Genomic DNA, 17,506 nt, shown 5'->3' with positions numbered 1-17,506 from the left:
TCTTTATGACATTCTCAGTGCAATGTGCTCTGAAGAGAGGAAGTTCCCAATCTATGTAATCATTTAGAATCCTTTGCACCAACATCCATATTTTAGGAAGATATTCCACATGCGCTACCTCACCTTTAAGATGTTCCATGTTTGTGGATTGATAATCTTAGTCTCTTTTAACATTTATGCTTTTCTTCATTTAAGGGTTATTTAAATTAATTTCTAGATTAGGGTCTTTAAAAATAGTGTTAAACATGTACTACATTCTCAAGTCTTTTAAGAGTTTAATCCCCTCTGTCCCTGCCACACCTTAGAGAAAGTCCCTCTGATCAATCTCTGCTTGTCTGCACTCTCCTCATACCTTACCACAACCATGCAAGGATAGTTAACACTGTCTTCCCTACTTAGTATGGCTAGGAAAGAAGGGACATTTCCCTTCCTTGATATTTTCTGTGATTTGTCCTGACCAGATGCTACATTAATTTAACTTTGTGTCAAGCTTGAGAGTTTTCCATTTTGCATATCAGTCCATTTGTGTTTGTCTTTTTGAGTTCCTTTGCTATTGTGAGTTGAGCATTTTCTTTAATACTTTCCTGTTGGTTGTTTATGGTTTTTTTCTTTTCTTTTCTTTTTTTTTTTCTGAGACAGGGTTTCTCTGTGTAGCTTTGAAGCCTGTCCTGGATCTCACTTTGTATACCAGGTTGACCTTCCCAAGTGCTGGGATTAAAGGCGTGTGCCACCACCACCCAGCCAGTTGTTTGTGATTTTTAAGAAGCTAGTTAAGGGCATATATTTTCAACTTTTAACTATTTAATTTTTAGCCATGAAAGATTCAGGTTTACTCTTATCAGTGTTTAGGACTATAGTTCTATCATCTATGTATGGACAGCAGTGCATGAAAACCAATGATACATTTATTTTGTTTTTTTTTTTTTCAGAATTATATTTATCTCGTTCTCAATCATTATGTCTTATAAAAACTGCCTCCATCCCAACTTACTATGAGTGTACCTCATGCATTCTCATGCAGATTCAAATCAAACATTCTCTATCATGAGGAATGTTCTGTTTAACTTGACAACTCCTATCTCCTAAGGGAAAAACTGTTCCTCTACTCAGCTCTTCTGACAACACATATGAGAGTCTTTCTTTTTTTCATACCAACTAACTTTACAACTCTTTGTACATAACAGAGTACTCAATTGTTCAGACACACAGGGGACTACTGTACTGATGTCTAATGTTGTTCTCCAAAGATTAGTTCTATTTATAAACTTTGCTTTTGTGGCTTTTTTAGCATAAGAGTATCTTTGGGAGAAATATTTCACACAAGCACACAGCTCTTCTAATCTCATACAACAGAGTATTATATATGATCTTTTAACAAATTATCTCTTCCATTGCTGATGAAATACACATTGTATAATTGTGGGTATTATATGAACCTTTCATGTGTGTGTTTACACATTTCAGTAGTGCACTCTCCTAGAACTGTGAAACACCTGGTATTTTCAAGTTCAAAATTTTTGAATTGTTCCTATTCTCTTTTGGTTAACTGCTATGGGATATCTTTCTGTAAGCTGTGAGTATGTGTTCCTCCCATTGGTTAATAAATAAAGCTGCATTGGCCTATGGCAGGACAGGATGGAGCCAAACAGGAAATCCAGGAAAGATACAGAGAGAAGAAAGGTAAAGTCAGAGCAGACACTGAGCTGCTGTCAGGAGAAGCAAAATGTGAGAGAACAGGTAATGCCATCAAGTCACGTGACAAAACATAGCTTAGTAGGAATGGATTGAGTTAAGTTGGAAGAGCTAGCTAGCCAGAAGCCTGAGCCATAGGTCACACTGTGTAATTAGTAAAAACCACTGTGTGTTTACTTGGGACCTAGTGGCTATGGGACCAGGCAAGACACAGAGAAACTTCCCCCTACAATTAACTTGTTTAGCCTATTTAGAACATATCAACATACTGCAGTACTTTTATCCTATCCTAAATAAAGCTAAGATATTAGAATGTGTTAACTCTATTTATTTTTGTTATTATGCCTTACATTTTCTCTATTATATTAATGTTTCAAAACATGCCAGTGTTAGTCTATTAATTATTTAATTGAATTCACTCATATACTTGTAATTTCTACTCTTATTCTTTATATTTTCCCTTATTTCTCTTAAGAACAAGTATTTTGAAATACATATGTGTGTGTGTAGGGGGAGGGGTACATAGAGGGATGACTCAACATTTAAGAGTAGTGGCTCATCTTCCAGAGAACCTAGGTTATATTCCTAACAACAACATGGCAACTTACACACTTCTGTGTGTAATGACATTTTGCAGTCCCAGAGGATCTGACCCTGTCTTCTGCACTTACTACACATGTGTGTGTTGCATAGAAATAGAACAGTGAAACATAAATTTATAAAGGCGGGGAAACTCTTAATGTTTTAAAAAGATTTCTATTTTATTATAGAATTACTTTATTTTCATTAACCATGAAATAGTGATACATGCACACATAATAGAAGTTTAAGAACTTCAATTTCTTTGGCATCAACATTAAACCTCATATATGCATTATCAAGTTAGTTGGTTGCCTTTATTAAAAGTAATTACTGGTGATTCTTGTGAATGTTAAAATTATCATGTGTCCCTAGGACACTGAGGTATAAGCTTACTAGTCCCTCCATCTACAAGTTTATCTGTCAGTACCCATATTTCTGTGTATAAATGGTAGAATGTTACATTCATTGTTTGTAGTCATTTTAAACAATCAACTTTATGGTGATGTACTTTAGCAACAACAGCATGTGATCCATTAAACTTTTTCATTATGTTCAGGGTGCTGATTGATATGATTGGATTGAATCACTATTCCTGGTTTTATGTTGTTGATGTCTTTGTTTCACTTCATGAGAGGAAAGTGAGGTTGACAAAGAGAGCTCCCAACCTTCACACATATTCATAAGCAACTTGGTTCATGAAGAAAGTCTAGGACTTCCAGGAGATGATAAATGATGATGACAGATGTTCTAGGTAAGACTCACTTGTTCCTGGAGGTCACAGAAGAATGAGGAAGTCTTAACTTTAAGGTCACTGGTACCAACAATGGAAATTCCCTGTAGCATCATTAAGGATGGAATTCTAAGGATCATGTGTGCTTAAAACACCACACAGTGTCACTGCTTTAGCAAAGCTTAAATAAAATTTCCTCAGCAAATATTTCATTAGTGATTCTATGCTGCTAAATCAATTTCAAAGATATCCAGTAATTGGGTGTTTTTTAAACATGTTTCCTATACATTATCTTTACTTATTTTAATGGGAACTAAATCTGTATAGTTCCAGATATAGTTGTCCCCAAAGTGAGAACACCTAAAAAAAACTTCAACACTTTATCATTAAAAGATATTTTCAGCTTCCTTGGTTTGAGTAGCTTCTCATCAGGCAATGATAGATGCAAGTGCAGCTGGAAGTTTACCTGTGTCCTGCCTGGCCTGCGGTCAGGACAAAGCTCTATCACCCGTAGGTCCCACAGCTGCAAGGACCCAAATAAACACGCATATGTTAATACTATTTTAAAACTATGGCCATGCCAGGCTTCTTGTTATCTGGTTCTTATATCTTAAACTAACCCATTTGTATAAATCTATACTGTGCCACGTGGCTTGTGGCTTATCGGTACCTTTACTTCTTGCTTCTCATCGCAATGTCTGGCAGTGTCTCCTCTGCTCTGCCTTTCTCCTTCCTTCTGTCTGTTTAGATTTTCTGCCTGCCTCTAATCTGCCTTGCCATAGGCCAAATGGCTTTATTTATCAACCAATCAGAGCACCATATTTTCACAGCATAGAGAAAGACATTCCCCCATCACTTCCTCTTTCTTTCTAAACAAAAAGAAGGTTTTAACTTTAACCTAGTAAAATTACATATATCAAGCAAGAATTACAATTATAGTATCTATTCTATTTGTATTTGGAAAAATTAAAGAAGATATCCTATCTATCCTATATTTGTGAGTCTAAGGTATAATATCTACCTTATTTCTTATCATAATCAAGAAAAACCGTAATTATAACTATTTAGTCTTCAACTACATCAAAGAATTCAGAAGGATACAATATTATATAAGTAAACAGGAAGTACATTGTAAGCAACTTCCAAAAATCCAGAATGACAGAGACAGCTGACTGCCTAGACAGTCTCCTAAAGTTCTTTTACAATGTTGGGGCATTCATTTTCAGCCCACAGGCCTAGAGTCTCTCAGTGGCTTCTTCCTGTGTCCTGTAGAATGTCTGGGAGTTTCTTCTGCAAAGCAGGAACCTGTAGGACCATCTCAACTTGCAAAGTTCAGTGGTCACCTTCCTATGGGTCCTACATGTCCAGTTTATACAACATACTGTCAATCAGTTGATGTACTTTTTTGCCCAGTGGCTAACTTTTGCCACAAAGAAAGCAAACACCATAATGAGTTTCTTCAATGTCCATTATCTTATCTGAAGTAGATTGGTGCTGCCAGGAGCAGACATGTCTCAATTAAGAAAAGCCTACGTTTTTAAAACATTTTAAATGTCATAGTCTGTAGGTCTTTGAAGTGTTTGAAAATTATCTACCTAATTGAATTATATCTATGTATACCTAGAAAAGTTAACATGACTATAAGTTTGACTATCATAGAAGACTAATTATTAATCTATATTTCTTAATTATACATTATAATTTTATATGAGTTCCATAAACATAATACCTTAAGCAAGAGTATATATATATATACAGTATAACAAAATTAACTCTAAATTTGTATCAATAAGCTAAAATCTATAGCAATGTAAAACATTTTAAACAAGCTGTTGCTCTTTAAAAGTACATTCAATAATCTACCCTTTTGTCCTATCATATCTATATCCTATCCCCCTCTTTTCTTTAAAATGATATTGACTATGACCAATTAACAATTTGTAACCAATCTCTAAACAAAGACAAATATCCATAATCCATTTTTTGGAAATGTGAGCATAGTTGTCTAGGCTACTTCCTGCTGATAAGGGGCGCTGGTAGTCTTATGGGGATCCTGAGAAATTTGAGGTAATAATCAAGTCTTGGGAAGACCGGCTATAACTTTGTTGATAGGTATCATCTGTTAATGTTCAGGAGGTCTGGCTTGATCAAATCTGATCCTTAATCTTAACCTGGAACAAATCCATAGCCTCTTGCTTCCTATGGAAACAAAAACAGAGCCTCCTTTCCAAAGCAACATATCCTTTATTGGTGAAATTATTATGGCCACTCCACGTAGTTAAAAGGATATTTATTTAATGGCGTAACTCACAAATTAAGAGATAGGTAGGTCACAGGGTCTGGGGAAGGTGTATCGCAGTCCAGCGGTGTTCTCTGAAGCTCTGCTCAGTCCACCTCCACCGTTCAGGGTCCCGGCACAGAGTGAGCACTTGCCCATCCAGCTCTCTGGTCTCCAGGCGCCTCCCCTGGCCCCGCCTCATAGGCGTGACAGTTGCTAGAGTCTCAATGGGGGTTGGAACTTCCAGATCCAAGCTGGAATGGCTACCCACTACAATCCTTAGATCCAAATTTTGAAGTCAAGATATCTTTAAAATATACATAATGGTTTAACTCAGCAGCCTTTGTAATCAGATATCTTTCTGCATTTAAAACTCCCAAAGACAATAATATCCAGACTCTCTATGTGATTTCCATCTTTACATGCTTATTTTTATATTACTTTTGCTGTCTCTTTAAAGACTTTATTTTTTGAAACTTTCTATTTCTTTATATAACTGTCTATATTCCTTTTTCTCTCTTTTCTAAGCCTCCATATATTTTTATACACACTGTAACCCATTTAAAGTCTTAGTCCATCTGAATCTGTCTTATTGTGAATCTATTGCTTTAAACTGCAGCATTACTAGGACTGACATGGCAGCTTTGGCTGCTGGCTCTACCCACCACAGTTTCCCAACATGGCAGAAGTATGTTTACCACCAGCTCTTAGAGAACCATGTTCAGCTCATCGCTGAGTCTGTGAAGCAGTGGGTCTATGCTTCCATCCATCAGTGTGTAGCCCAAAAAGCTTTTTTTTTTGTCTGTACTAGCAAAAGCTATATCCACCATGCATCATACTGTGCAGCTTGGAGATACCTCTGTGTAAGGAGGCAGGAAACTGCCATGCTGCAATTCTGCCATGCTGCACTCAAGCCCATATGCTGCTGTAAACCCTCAATACTGTAGCTCACGGCTGGCCTGAGAGGCACAACTAGGAAGCTGTTTTTAGCTCCATTTTAGAATCTTTTTTTAAAAAGCTTTCTCTGTTTTTAGGTGGAAGCTCTTGCCCCATGTTTTGGTGCCATTTGTAGCTAGACATTGTTGATGTAGTTATTGCTTGTATATATTGTATATAGTTATTGTACTTATTGTATATAGTTTTTCTTATATTAGTTATAAGGTTTTTTATTTATCTTTTATTTCTATTAGACAAAAAAAGGAAAATGTGGTGATATTTTGTTTGTGCTGAAATGTGGTGATTTTTATTTGTATGTTAATAAATAAAGTTTGCCTGGAAATAAGGGAGAAAAGGCTGGTCATTTTAAGTAAACAAGAAGTCAGGTAGCACATGCCCTTAATCCTATCACTTCGCAGGCAGGGTCTCTGTGTGTTCAAGGCCACACTATGGAACTGAGCCAAGTACGGTGACACATGCCTTTATCCCAGTACCAGTTATAGAGACCTGGAGGTCTGTATAGCCAGACAGAAAGTGACAGAGCTATGTATGAAAAGGAAGTGAGGTACTGGGCTAAGATAGCCAATGAGAGGGCAAAAGAGCAAGACAATAAAGGCATGGGAAGACAGGAAGGAACTTGCATTTGGAAGCTGCAGAGTTGGTGAGGTAAGGTTTGCTGGTGGCTTTCCCTATTTCCCTGATCTAAGGCTTTCACCCCTATATTTGGCTCTGTTTTTTATTTAATAAGGCCATTTAGAAATTTGTCTACATTCAAGAGTCATGGATTTACGAAGTTAGTAAATGACAGCGGATTGAGTTATCATACAACACTGTGAGTAATGTTACACTTAGAACTGATGTAGTAGAATTGGAGAGTTCTGAAGCATTTCTTTCTTTTAAAACATACTTTGATTCTATTTGTATTAGTGTTTTGCCTGAGTAGATGTATGTGTATCTTCTGTGTATCTGGTGTCTACAGAGGCCAGAAGGGTATGTCAGATACTCCAGATCAAGAGATATTCATGTTTGTGAGCCACCATATAGGTTCTGGGAAGTGAGCTAGGGTCCTGTGTCAGAGTAGCAAACACTCTTAAATGATAAGCCATCTCTCTAATTATCCCTGTAGTTTTTTCTTTGATTGTTTTTGTTTCTGTTTTATGTACATAGTTTTGATGAAATAATAAAAGAGAATTGTTCATAAATGACTACATGACATTCATTATCAAGTTGTAAAAATTAAGTTTTAAAGACATGGTAAGGTATAAATCTGTGTTATAAGAATACCCTCTTTCTGTTTCACCCCAAACCCTAAACTTAGTAGGTACTGATGGTCTTTGTGGCAAATGTAGTTGGCAGATTAAACACTTGAAGGAATGATGTGTTTGGCAGTAGTTTGGTAAAACTCATTGTGACAGGTTTTAGGTTCTCTTGCCACAAACTCAAATGTCAAAATAATAATGAACTAATTATTATCTACCATTATTAAATATTCCTGACAAAGAAAATTTAAGGAGAAAAAAAAAGTTTGCACTATCAAGATGCTATGAAAACAGTCCATCAAATTCTACAAAACACCAGCTACTCACAAACAGTAACTGTTTAAAAAAACTTAAAAAATCATATTTAAGAAATTATGTTTATGCCTAACTTTTTATGCAGTCAGTGAATGTAGACAAAGTCATTAGCCCTTCTTACAAACTTAGTACTCAGTAATTCTATTTGGAGAGATTGAAAACAACAGAAAGAACATAATCAAAATCAAAGGATCCAATCAGCAGGAACTGAATGTGAGGCAGAGTTTGTCTGTTATGACAAGAGGTGAGGGAGTATGCATGTTTCTGTATTATAATTAAGAGGAAGAGAAAACTTCTGGTCCTAAATTCTACCTTTCTTTGATCATGCCTACCTTAACTTGCAATTAAAAAGATCACACAATAAAGGATTTGATGTTTCCATTGACTTGCTAATCAATTGTTTATTTGCCTTAGACATACCTTCTTTTTCCACAAGACTGACCTAATTTTCATAGCCTTGATTAAACAGAACCAAATGAAAAGGTTTGTTTTCTTCTTTAGTTCTCTACATTAGACTGATGTAGAGGTGAACAAAAATAGACAGAAAACCAAATCCATCTCTGAGTGATATTTCCTTGCCAGGTTTAAGTATTTGTCAAAACAAAATCTGCTTAACATGTGTCAAATTTGTCCATTATTCTTACTGTAAAATGTGAAAATGGACAGAGCTTAATGTACATAAGCGGAATTATCATAGCCAACATTTACTCAGCCCTCATTCTTTTCACTCTGATCACGTGCCTTGTGTACCTTCTCTGCTCACCCCAGCCCTGGGAAGTGACTGGTATTGTTATCTGTGCTTCGCAGACTGGGTGAGTAATTGGCAGAGAGGGCTTACAAAAGTTGCCTAGAGTCATGCAGCTTGTACATGGGTGAATGAAACACTCATTCCTGTCATTTGACTTCAGCTCCTGTGTGCAGAATCAACCCAGAGTTCTTTGTTCTTGAATGATTAAAAATGCTTTTGTTATTTTTCTAGTTCATTATTGGAGAAGGAAAGAGATACATGTGCTCTCTAAAATTTATGTATATTGTCACCATCCAAAAAAAATTACAGTTTATCTTGCTCATTTTTAAGTCAAAATGATGATGGGATTCAGACAAAAGAACCTGGCAAATTGGAAATCCAATTGATATTTTCAAATGATTCTATACGTTAAACTCAAAATGGATTAGAAGCTAACCTATTAGTCTGTTTTAGACAGTGCGATGTTCTCATCCCAAGCCATCTGCACTATTGGCCTATTTATTTTGTTTACTGTAGAAAAATGACTCAAATCAACCATGGAAGAAATGAATCAGTTCTATCAAGACACTGAATCTATTCTACAGCCTCTGAAACTGACCCTCGCCTGTAAAAAATTTAGAGAGTTCAAAATGATAGTAAAGAAAATGCATTTGGATTCCCAATAAAATGTCTGTCTCTGTAGGTGTCTGTGTAAGTCACTGCCTCGTGAGCAGCATCTCTCCAGCTCTCTCAAGGAGCTATCCAAAGGTGTTGCATAAACTGTGAATTCCTTTATATCACATGAAAATGCTTGTTGGATTGATCACAAATGCTTATCCTCACAAAATCTGAGCTAGACACAGTATTGTCAATCATCTGTATTTGCATCTAGATAAGACAGTGTGCAGGACCAATGCTGAGAAGCAGGAATTGCTGTATTATTGTATTGTCCAAATTTTTAAGCTTTTGCAGTTTAGGGGTCTCATTCAATATGTACCCCAGTCTAATTCATGGAAATCAGTGGAATAGTACTGCCTGATGTCCTCATTTTCCTCCAAAAATACTGTCTCTATTCAGACTTAGAGCTAATGAATGTTTCTAGATGTTAATATACTTTTAAGGAAATGTTCACATCATTACATTACATCGCACTGAAACAGTACTGGGGAAACAGTCACTCTATACCCAGGCACTACACATCAAATATTAATTTAAGTATTTGTGCTGTCAGTTATATTCCAAATAAAGAAACTGGCCTGAGTGGCATTAGATTTCTTATCCAGGATCACTTGGCTCCTGAAGTAATATGAGAAATTTATGGTGTTAACTTTCTAAAATAGGCATGCTTCCATCGTTCTGAAATCCTAATCCTCAAAATGACTCTGATGGCAGGTTTGACTGATTCCATGTCCTCTGAGACAATGGATATAAAGAGCAATACAAGTGTCTCTGGCTACTGTGACATGTTTGTGGAAATATTCCTACTAAGTCCAGCTGGCTGGATTGAAGCCTCAGTATCTTCCCATTTCAAAATGAAAACTGTAGAATATTATTTTCTCTGAACTGAATCTATCTTCATCTAGGGTGATGATGGATATTATTAGTATTTAGGACTTACTGGCTTCCATAGTCAAATTACTAGCAGTTCCATTTCATAGCAATTCTGTAAAACATTTATATTCAACAAAAGCAGTTTTCAGTAAATAGAAAAAGTACTTGAAAAGAAGTCTACATGGGATCTCAAACACAAATATTAACACAGTCAAAAATCAGCAAGCATGTCTACAGAGATGGCCCAGTTGGCAATGACCTTGCTGTACTAGCATCAGAGTTTGAGTTTGATCCTCCTCACACACATAAAAAACTGGGTATGGAAGCACTTGTGTAATTCCTGTGCTGGGGAAGCACAGGGAGGAGTAAGATAAGCTGGTTATAGTTACTCACAGAGAAGGGACGATCAACTGTTCCCCAGGATACAGGGAATCAGAACCTCACAGCACATGGTTTGCAGAAATGGCATCAAACTTGGTCAGATGAGAGAATTTAGAAACTTCTCAAAGCTAAAAATAATGCACCACAAAGGATAATACTATGTATCACAGCTGAATAATGAGAACCACTGAATGCTGGAAGAGAAAAAAATGATGCTTAAAAACTCTACACTAAGATAAAACAGAAGTCAAAAGTCAAAGCAAGAAAAGCTTCAGCTGCATTACTAAAAATTCTTACCACCTACAGACATTCTGTAAAACAGTAGGGAATACATATTAGCAAGGGTAATTTAAATATTGCAAAGATATAGAATATACAGAATAAAATGAGTAAAGTACAGAGGAAACATTAATATATCTCTATATAAGGTCATGTCTAGGTCAAAATACCATAATCTGGGGGGGGGGAATCTCAATAAAAGAAATTTCTAGAAGAGAAAAAATTAAAATCTTGCAGCCAGTCATCATTCCTTAGTGCAGATCTGAGAAGTATTGACAACTCTATAACCAGTTTATGGATGGAAACAAATAGAACTAAGTACAATGTATTTAGGAGAGATGAAAATAATGACAGAAACCAAATATATTTCTGTCCAGATTGATTTTTGTCTTTTTTTTTCCTAACGCAGTTATTCAACACAGCTATATGATAACTACCGACAACTTTGTTATAGAATTCATTATAATTTTCTGGATGCCAAAAATATTTAATGACATTGCACCCAAGTGTGCATAAAAACTTAAATAAGAAAATAATATTCCATGAATCATAGACTTAAAATCTAATACTGAGTTTATGGAAATTCATTTAAAAAACAAAGTTAGTAATGAACTATAGAAATGATCCCTGAAAGTATAGTCTTCCCAAAAGCAATCTACAGATTCAATGCAATCACCATCAGAATACCAACACAATTCTTCACTGACCTGGAAAGAATAATACTCAACTTCATATGGAAAAACAAAAAACCCAGGATAGCCAAAAGAATCCTGTACAATAAAACAACCTCTGGAGGCATCATGATCCCTGACTTCAAGCTCTACTATAGAGCTACAGTAATAAAAACAGCTTGGTATTGGCATAAAAACTGACATGTGGAACAATTAAATCGAATTGAAGACCCTGACATTAACCCGCACACCTATGAACATATAATTTTTGACAAAGAAGCCAAAAGTGTACAATGGAAAAAAGAAAGCATCTTCAACAAATGGTACTGGCATAACTGGATATCAACGTGTAGAAGGCTGCAAATAGATCCATATCTGTCACCGTGCACAAAACTTAAGTCCAAGTGGATTAAGGACTTCAACATAAATCCAGCTACTCTGAACCTGCTAGAAGAGAAAGTAGAATAGTCTTGAATGCATTAGCATAGGAGATCACTTCCTAAATATAACACTGGTAGCACAGACACTGAGAGAAACAATCAATCAATGGGACCTCTTGAAACTGAGAAGCTTTTGTAGAGCAAAGGATACAGTCAACAAGGCAAAGAGACAGCCCACAGAATGGGAAAAGATCTTCACCAACCCCACATGTGACAGAGGACTGATATCCAGAATATATAAGGAACTCAAGAAATTAGACATCAAAACGACCAACAGTCCAATTAAGAAATGGGCTATAGAACTAAACAGAGAATTTTCAACAGAGGGAACTCAAATGGCTGAAAGACATTTAAGGAATTGCTCAACATTATTAATCATCAGGGAAATGCAAACCAAAACAACTCTGAGATACCACCTTATGCCTGTCAGAATGACTAAGATCAAAAACACTGAAGACACTTTATGCTGGAGAGGATGTAGAACTAGGGGAACTCCCCCTCCACTGCTGGTGGGAATGCAAGCTTGTACAACCACTTTGGAAACCAATATGGCACTTTCTTAGAAAATTGGGAATCAATCTCCCCCAAGATCCAGCTATACCACTCCTGAGCATATACCCAAGAAATGCTCAATCATACCACAAGAGCACTTGCTCAGCTATGTTTATATCAGCATTGTTTGTAATAGCCAAAACCTGGAAACAAACTAGATGCCCTTCAACTGAAGAATGGATAAATAAATTGTGGCAGATATACACAATGGAATACTACTCATCAGAGAAAAACAATGACATCATGAGGTTTGTAGGCAAATGGATGGATGTAGAAAAAATCATCCTGAGTGAGGTAACCCAGACTCAGAAAGACAAATATGGTATGTACTCACTCATCTGAGTATACTAAAGTTGGAACAAGGTGACTGGACTGCTACTCACATCACCAGGGAGGCTACCTGGAAAACAGGACCCCAAGAAAGACACGAGGATCGCCCAATGACGGAGAAATGGCTGAGATCTACATGAACAACCTGGACATGAGTGGGAGTAATGAAGGGTGAGGGTCAGAGGAAAGAGAGCCTGTGGGAGCAGGAGATCCCAGCTGGATCAAGAACAGAGAGGGAAAACAAGGAATAGGAGACCATGGTAAATGAAGACCACATGAGAAAAGGAAGAAACAAAGTGCTAGAGAGGCCCACAGAAATCCACAAAGATACCCCCACAAAAGACTGCTGGCAATGGTCGAGGGACAGCCGGAACTGACCTACTCTGGTGATGGGATGACCAAACACCCTAATAGTTGTGCCAGAAACCCCATCCAAGGACTGAGGAATCTGGATGCAGAGATCCATGGCTAGGCCCCAGGTGGAGCTCCGGGAGTCTAATTAGCAAGAAAGAGGAGGGTTTGTATGAGCGAGAGTTGTTGAGACCAAGGTTGGAAAAAGCAGAGGGACAAATATCCAAATGAAAGGAAACACATGAACTATGAACCAATAGCTGAGGAGTCCCCAACTGGATCAGGCCATCTGGATATATAAGACAGTTGATTAGCTTGATCTGCTTGGGAGGCATCCAGACAGTGGGACCGGGTCCTGTCCTCAGCGCATGAACTGGCAGTTTGGAACCTGGGGCTTTTACAGAGACACTTGGCTCAGCCTGGGAGGAGGGGACTGGAACTGCCTGGACTGAATCTACCAGGTTGAACTCAATCCTCGGGGGAGTCTTTGCCCTGGAGGAAATGGGAATGGGGGGTGGCCTGGGGGGAAGGCGGGGGTAGGGTGGGTGGGAGGGGGAGAACAAGGGAATCTGTGGCTGATATGTAAAATTAAATTTAATAAATAAATTTTTAAAAAAGTAAACCAAAAGAAGCTGCATTAGTCTTCAAAGACATTAAACACTGTAGAATTAAAAAAAAAATAAAGAACAAAGTTAGAATTCACAAATATAATATACACAAAATATTCCCCATATACTAAAGTGTGCAGAGTCATCATATCAAATCTTACAAAACAAGTTCCGAGTTCCAATAAGTTACTCATAAAAGTAAACCTACTTAAGTTGATAATGTACCTGAAAATTCTATGGAAATTAATTAACTGCATATAATTCAAAGACTCCAAGAAAAAGAGTAAATAAATAAAGATAACATTTAATTCACAAATTCGGATGAAATATATATTTCTTTCTAGGAAAGAGAATATATGAGCCTGGGAACATGAATAGAGTGCACACAGGAGAGCTGAGTTTATTACTAGAGCCTATGTAAAATGTTGAGTATGGTGGCTCAACCTTAAGTTTCAATTCTGGGGAAGCAGACAAAGGCTTATTAGACTGGCAGCTCACCCTAGTAGGCAACCATCAAGTCCCAGTGAGAGACCCTGTCTCATAAACAGAAGGAGGAGGAGTGGGTGGAGGAAGAGGAGGAGGATAAGGGAAGGAAAGAAAAGAAAGAGGAGAGAGAGAGAGAGAGAGAGAGAGAGAGAGAGAGAGAGAGAGAAGGAAAAAAGGATGGATGGAAGGAAGGAGGGAGGGAGGAAGGAAGGAAGGAAGGAAGAAAGGAAGGAAGGAAGGAAGGAAGGAAGGAAGGAAGGAAGGAGGGAAGGAAGGAAGGAAGGAAGGAAGGAAGGAAGGAAGGAAGGAGACAGAGACAGAGACAGAGACAGACAAAGAAAGAACAACTAAAAATAATCTGGGTGTTTCCTGAGAAACCTGAACTGAAAAGCCCCAGTGAGATGGAACTCTGGCATCTAAACTTCATAGTATACAGAGAGGCATGCACCTTCATACATACAAACATGTAGACATGCCAATAAATACACACAAAAGACAAAAATTGAGAATGCTGATGCACAAAAGAATAAAATATTCATTTTTATTAATCTGTCAAAAGATGCTTGAGTAATCAGGACATGCAAATTAAATGAAGATTATTTTGCTTGCTACATTTTCCAGAATAACCAAATATGGTTAACTGTATTAATTTTAGTTAAATTACAGGAAAACACAGTATCTATTACCAGTAAAAATATGCAGTCAATTTCACTGTAACTGTCAAAAATGACAATTTACCTATCTATTCATCCACCTAAAATTATATTCTATGCATTTAGCCAAACACAATATTACACATATGCACAAAAGCTCATGCATTTGAAATTATAAAATAGCAGCATTTTAATAGCAAAACTGAGTAGCACCAATCTTCCCTCCAATCTAGAATATTGAAATATCACTGAGACCTTAGTATGGCTTACAAAATAGCAAATTAAAATAAGGGAAGTCCATATGAATGCAGGAGAGATCATTTATAACTGATGAAAACAATATTGACAAACATGATATATGACACTATTTCTCTTTAAAAATATGAAATTAAACTATATGATTCTAGTCTTACATGTATATTAACTATTGTGATTTAAATAACTAAATAAAAATTTTGGAAAAAACCTGAATAAGCTACTTATGATGACTTCCTGTGAGAGGGATTTCCGCCTAGGTTAGGACAGTTTGGTGATACTTGTATTTTATTAAGTATACTTTCATATTGTTTGCATGCTTACCATAAGAATGAACTCACAAATACTGTTTAAGTAAACATATTTATTATTTATTAGATCAAATGGTTTGGCACTATCTGGAGACCCTCCACTTTTCCTTTGAGGCACTTATATAATTTTTAATACTTTAAATTACATGAGCAAATCTCTGTTTAATAACTGTAGTCCCCTTGGCCCCTCTCTTGTGACAGCTTTAAAAGCTTCAGGCTTTATATCAACGTTCAGGGGAAGAAGAAAGTAGAAAAACACAGTACTGGCTGCATCTACCCCTTGCATCAAGGAAAAAAAATTCCCCAAACCTAACAGAAATCCCTTCTTTGCATTTTACTGTGTATAACTGTGAAACATGCACAACTCTAGTGGAAAGAAGGCAGGGAACACCAGTGATTTGTTTACTACATTTTTTCTTTCTCTTTCTATAAAACAGTAAAGTTTGCAAAAGACTGTTGGAATAGCATTGCTTGAAATCTGGTTCTAATTTTTTTTTTCTTAAGAAATTTTTTCATTCATTTTACACACCAATCAAAGATTTTACATGCTATTATAAGTGACTGAATTCTATTGATTATATTTAACTGGCAACATAGCATATATACTCCAGAAGTGTCAGATAATATATTTTCTATGTCACACACCGTAATCAATACTCCACACAAAGTTCAGACTAAGAAGTAAATTTAGCGAAGCTTTCCTGAAGAATGTGGCCTGCCCATTACAAAAACAAGTTGTGTTTTGCATGTAAACCAACCAGCTGAGCCCCATGCACCGCCCTCCTTCTTTTCCTTTGCTTTAAAGTATCTTTAAATTGCTTTTTACAAATTGGTCTTGGCAGTGATACCATCATTCATTCATGAAGAATATTCTAAGAAACCACCCTGTGAAACTAATTACTATGTTTTCTTACAAATTATATATCTGCAGTGCTACAGAATATACAACTGCATCAATTTAACAATTACTGTGTTTTGAAATCTTGTGGTTTGTTTTTTTTTTTTTCAAGGATGAGCATTACTTTTACTGTGAGATTATATTACCATCTATGACATGATTTTAGTGTTTTCATTTTTGATATGCTATGATTTTGTTACCTTTTTTCAGATATTTGCTTTTATAAACATAGTTACCACAAACATCCTGGTCATCAAATCTTTTTGACCCTTATAAAGTATTCCCAGAAATAGATCAATGGATAAGGCTGGACTTGAATCTTTTAATTTGCAAAAACATGGAAGTTTAATGGAGGTGAATGACATGAATTGCTGAAATGGAGTCAGAGGATATTTTATTTGATGGAACTACAATAATCAAGGAATCAACAGTAAGCTTAATGCATGATTTGGCACAGCAAGTTTATTGATTTGGTGTGAATTTAATATCGAGAACCAAAGTTTGAGATATGTAAAATACAGAGATAAGCAAGAGGACTGTTTGAGAAGTGATAAACAAAATGTTCATCAGAGTTGGATGAGCAGGCGGCACATGGAAATAGTAGGTTTCTGTTGTCATTGGAGTAGCTGAAGGAAGGTAATGAAGAAATAGACTTTGATGTGGCTCAACCTGTTCACAGTACCTACAGTGAAGTTATGTAGGAAGTGACAATTCAAGAGTTTTACTACAGGGCTACTGGGGTAAAAGATACAAAATCATCGTGTTTAGTATCATATTAAATCACATGAAAATGCCAAATTTGATTCATTTTTTTAAATTATGTAATATATGAACAATGCAGAAGGTGGATATTTATCTTTGGTTGAGTAATCTACTTAGACAGTCCATCATTCATAACTCAGTATATGTAAGTCAATGTATACATCCATAAATATGGAGGCCCCTATCTATTGTTACATGTACTTGTAGCATGAATCTTAAAAGGTCTTGTTAATGAAAACAAACCTGGAGCCAGGTATTGGGGATGAACCCTGAAAGATCAGAGAAGCAGAACAAGGCACAGCTACCTCACCTTGCCAGTTCCTCAGCTGATCCTGTTTCCTCAGACTGGAAGCTTCTGAATCCTCATCTGAATGGGTCTTAGCTGAACTGCTGCTTAAAGCTTAAAAACTTAACCAGCTCAGTTCCTGGTTTTCATGCCTTATATACTTTTCTGCTTTC

At 36.5% G+C, this 17,506-nt stretch overlaps 1 long non-coding RNA gene and 1 pseudogene across 1 annotated transcript in view; one reads left to right on the top strand and one right to left on the bottom strand.

Moving 5' to 3' along the window:
* Positions 1 to 17,506, top strand: part of LOC114689861 — a 551,953-nt gene that overhangs the window by 322,933 nt on the left and 211,514 nt on the right. The window lies entirely within an intron of this gene.
* Positions 11,298 to 11,373, bottom strand: LOC114689886 (annotated as a pseudogene).

The sequence above is a fragment of the Peromyscus leucopus genome, chromosome 8b (assembly GCF_004664715.2).
Source record: "Peromyscus leucopus breed LL Stock chromosome 8b, UCI_PerLeu_2.1, whole genome shotgun sequence".
NCBI classification, from domain to species: domain Eukaryota; kingdom Metazoa; phylum Chordata; class Mammalia; order Rodentia; family Cricetidae; genus Peromyscus; species Peromyscus leucopus.
This window is presented reverse-complemented; position numbering and strand designations above follow the sequence as displayed.